Below are 5,141 nucleotides of genomic sequence, written 5' to 3'. Positions count from 1 at the left end.
GGTGGGACACCACTGCCCCCTACCATAGTCTTCCTAAGTGCCAGGCTGACCATGTTATCAGAAGTTTCCATGGTAGCCCTCTCTGAAGTTCTCATACATCAGCTTTGGACATTATGAGCTGGGTACCATGGAAATTGAGTCTCCATTCTCCTATGCACTCCTATATACCTGTGCTGAGTCTTGGCCTGGGTGGCAGACAGGATTCACACAGTAGGACAGCATCTGTCCCTCCGTCTGTCTGTGGAGCTGCCTGGATGATAGACCACCCTCTGCTCATCTGCTCTCTCCCCTTCACACCACCTGACAGACTTACACAGAAAGCCAGCCTGGCCAGACCTGCCCCCTCAGTTGGTGGCACAGGGGAAGATGAGGGAATTAACTTCTGGCCCGCTGACAGTGGCACAGCCTGCCAAAGCCGCCCGGGTAATTTGGTTCCTTTCCTTTGTTGACTTGGTGCCAGCGCACAAGAGTGGATTAAGCAGGGAAATTCTGCATGGAGAACTCTCCCCCTTGGCGCTGCAATCCCATTGTCTCCTGAGAGTGACAGCCGCTGGTGGAGCCAACACACACCGCTCCATTGGCACGTCCCCAGGACAGAGCAGCTTCCCTGTTCCTGAAAAGAGGGATTTGTTAAGAAACTGGAGTTGAAACGAAGGACGGGCAGGAGACGAGAGGGAAGTGGAAGAAAAGCTAAGGCTGGTTTGTTAATTAAAGGAGTGTGGCCTGCTAGTGCTAACACAGATACCCATAGAGGCCTAGGTGAATCTCCAGTTCATTTCTTCTGAGGGGTACTATCATGATTGCCCACCCTTTGTGAGCATCTCCTGGTGCCAGGCACTAGGTTGATGCAGGTACGTCAGGTAGAAATGTGCAACCATTCTTGCTATGAGAAAAATATCAAGTCCTTATCAAGACATGTAGAAGAACCTTGGGTAATGAGTGCTTGTCTTGCTGTGTGCTTATGTGTGCTGGGAGCTATTCTAATCACTTGATTAATTTCAATCAACGGAACAATCCTGATAACTCCATGGGGTATGCTTACCTGTTGTTATGTCTCTGTTCTGCCCTTGGGGGACATAGACATGGTTGTTAGTGGTTTTGACAAAAATAAAAATATTAATCAGTCCTGGAAAACACAGCATTTGCTGACTTCTGTGATGTATGCACTCCTATGATACCAATGTCAAGATCCTATAGGAACAACACTAGACATGGTGTTGGGAAGACTCCTGCCTAGCAGCTTAGAGTAGGCTCCAGTACGTCTGTGGATGTGAGGAAATTTTGTCTCGGCTCATGTAATAAGGAGGTTCGGCATACTGAGTACCTGAGTCACCTGGTTCCCAGTCTTTTCTGATAGTCCCCGTTGTATCTGGTCCTGAGTGGGAACCAAGAGAAGAAACTGACACCACCAGCAGCTGTCCCGAGGGGTGACAGGCTTACAGGCATCTCAGAGCCTAGCCTTACCTGAGGGGCTCCCATTCTTTATGTTCTTTCCCCAGCAAGAGACTGGAGTCTCCCATTAGGAGTTAATAATTTTCTGATGCAGGGCACAAAATATGGAGCTACTGGTCAATTTCTCAAGTAAAAACTTCTCCAACTACTGACAGTGTATTTAACCCTTTCTTCACCCGTCAATCTCTTTGCATCACTGTGCTCTGCTTGTTTGAAACACAACTGAAATTCTCTAGCATCACAGTGAACATATAGACTCATGCTGTACTGTTAGCCTCTCCTTCTGTGTGCCTCATGCTTCTGTTTTATTTCTTAAACTGAGTGTTCCAAGCTGAGTCCTGATATATGTCTTCTGGGGCCCCTGTCATTAGAGGCCAGAGCTAAGTTTTTTTTTTTTTTTAAATCTGAATTTAAGATCTTCTAGGCTTTTTATTACATGCATCTATAGTATTATGTGCTAGATTGGCATTTACCAAGAGAAATAGGCCATACCAAGTTTCTTCCTATGATCATTCATTCATTCATTCATTCATTCATTCATGCACTCATGTTAGTGAGCAGCTGCTCTGTGCAGAGTTCTGGAGGTGCAAACCATTAAGTCTCAGATAGATTGCTTTTGAGAGTTTACATTCACAGCAAATGCTCCTGCTTGCTCATGCCAAAACATTCAGTTGTTTTCACGCATGGTATTTCCCTACCTTCAGGGATGCTTTCTATGTTTCTGTACATCCATTTTTATTAATTATTTAATGTAACAATCGCTCCTCCTTCATGGGTCCCCACCAAGCCAGAACTTCTCACACCCTCTTTGAACTCTCACACCCTTCGTGCCTCTTCTGATTCCATTCTGTCTGACTTCGATTCTTGTCACGTTTGTTCTGTGTTCATATGGTCTCCAGAACTTAGTCTCCTGAAGTTGGGGAAGTCACAGTTTCACATGCATTTCCTTTCTGGAGGCAGATGAACAGAAAGCACCTATTGGCCAGATGACGAAGGGAAAGAATCAGCGGGAGGAAGAACACACTGTCTTCTATTTGCAGCCGCATCAACATATTTGATGTAAGAGCGTAAATAAGTCTGTTTAAGCCAGAAAACAGCTCTAGAGCCATCTCCTCATAAACCTTAAAATGTGTCTTCTAACTCCTCTCTAATTTTTCACAGTTAGCTTTATTAAAGTGACAGTTATTCCTGGAAGCAAATTAATAAGTTCAAACACAAAGTATTGGAGCTTGAAGGGGCCTGAGTGACCCTGTAATTTTAGCTTCTAATTTTAGATCTGAGACAATCAGGTCTGGGGAAGCAGAGTGGCTTCCTCAGACTACCTTGTGAGTGTTGGCAGGTCATTTTACAGCCAACCAGCATAACTGTTTGTAAATACACAGACATTCGTTGGCTTGCTCTGCCAGCACAAAACATGTCAGGCAAAAGGTGATTCTTAATAGTTCAGAGAAAGGAAAAATAAATTGATTAGCAGTGTAATTGTTTAGGAATATTTTCATTAGGGAGTAGCAAATCGAAAGCAAACAACTGCACATAGCAGGCAAATTCCAGTTATTTGAACATGTCACTGACCCCAAAATGCTCATTTAGCACTTTGGAACAGCAATGAACATGGCTGTATAAAAAGTGTTAATCTCTGTCTGGTAGTGATAGGTGCAGGTTTTCTCTTTCTACCCTAGTACCACTGAGAGTAAGGTTTTTGGTTTTATTTAATTTTTTTTGGTTGTTGTAGTGGTGGTTGTTGGTTTGTTTCTTTTACATTGTAGTTTCCTATCACAAGAACAGTCTGTAATTAGTAGCAGATTCCATGTAATGTGTCATTGCTCTGTTGATATGCCACTCTGTGTACTTCAAGTCTGCTTATGAGAGAGCCCACAGAGATGCCCAATGATGCATATCTTCTCCCAGTGAGAGGCTCTCTCTTCATAAGTTCCCTGATATAGTCCCGCAAGTCTCTGGAAAATTAAAGGAACCTGTGGAAATGGCTTGATCAATTTTGCCAAAAATAGAGTCTTCAGGCAATCTTGGGGTCGGGGAGGCATTAGCTGTTGATGATGTGTTACAGGCCAAATGCATGTCACTCCAGGCACTTGTGCATAAAACTCACTTTCAATCTTCCTACATGAACTTGTCATTAGGCAAATTGTCCCAAAGCATTAAATGAACCATAAAATTGTCCATTTGGGAGTTGCAAAACTTCTCCCTAGATGTGTTTTGCCGATTTTGGAGACTCAAATGGTTTGAATTCTCTTCTGCTGTTTAAATTCCATTCTTTGAGAGCAGGTTGGGATAAAGAATGTCTAGAAAGGTGCCTGAGACCATCTTATGCCCAGTCCCTGCAGAATGCTCCTCAGTGGCTTTCAGTGACACCACAGCACTTAGCTTTGTGCATCTCTGTGTATATCTAGAAAGAGCTATGGCAGACTGGGTGCCGTGGGTTGTTTCTCAGACTCATTTTCCAAGCCTGACCACAGCCTCCTGAATGTTACAGTCCCTCATAATTTACCCTCTCCATTTGCGCCTGAGCACTATGTCTGGAACTGAGTGGGACTGCAGGTCACAATCTGGCTTTCAATACAGCAGTCCAGTGCGACATGTCTTCTATAGTGTCCTTTCTAATTCTGAAGAAAACATAAATATTACTGAATCAAGTTCACCAACCTTGGCCACAATAGACAGCACTAGAGAGCACTTGTACAATTCAAGATTTCAGAACAAACAGGCTTAAGAATGTACTCTAAGTTTCTGTAATGAGAGTAACTTTTTCTAGTTTTCACCTCCACCCACCTATTCAGCCACCAATCCATCCTTCCATCCTTTGCTTATGTATCTTATACTAAATGCTTGAGCTCAGTAGTGGTACCATATTGGGATGGCAATCTAATCTCTAGCCTCAAAGAGATTAGTCTTTAGTGAGACAGTGATTATTGCCCCCAACATACTTGCTCATTGCCCAAGGTCATGAAATGCTCTTTATCTAGAATGCCATTATTTATAATCTATATTTAGAGAATGCCTCATTAATACTCAGGCTTTGCTTTAACTTACTTTTCTATTGGCATCTGAAAGGTGTGAAATCAGGAGGTTGCACAAAGCAACAAGATGCACAAAAGCCAAGACAACAACAATAAACCTCACAGATTTAGACAAGTACCCCCAAATCCAGTTTATTTTCGACAACTCATGTGGCTTTGAAAAACAAGCATCTAATTTCTCAGGACCTTGGTTATCTAAACTACAAAACAGGAACAACAGGAAAATCAATTGTGAGACTCAAATGTTTAAACACCCTACACAACTGTACACTTAGTAGGAATTTACTCTTTGGAGCAGGATGTATGTTAGTGCTGGGTCCAGGTTCTAGTTAGACTCTTCCCACACAGCCGAGAGGGAGCAATAGTCATAGACCCGTCACCATACAGATGAGTTCCAATAAGTGGATCCAAAAGCCGGGAACATCAGGGAACTGGGGAAGATGGACTCAAACGGGAAAACCATGTGTTTTAATTTAACTACTGCAAACACTCAGTCACCCTGAGTATACACTCTGCACTGTTCTTGGAGAATCAGTCTGCACTGAGCCACTTAAGTCTCTATTATCATACTGTGAAGTGGATGCATCTGCTACCTCCTTTAGACTGTGCAGGGGCATTTCAGCCCAAGATGACATGGCTGGCAAGTTTTGGTGG

The sequence above is a fragment of the Mus musculus genome, chromosome 12, assembly GCF_000001635.26.
Source record: "Mus musculus strain C57BL/6J chromosome 12, GRCm38.p6 C57BL/6J".
Classification (NCBI taxonomy): Eukaryota; Metazoa; Chordata; class Mammalia; order Rodentia; family Muridae; genus Mus; species Mus musculus.
Note: the sequence above shows the minus strand (reverse complement) of the source record.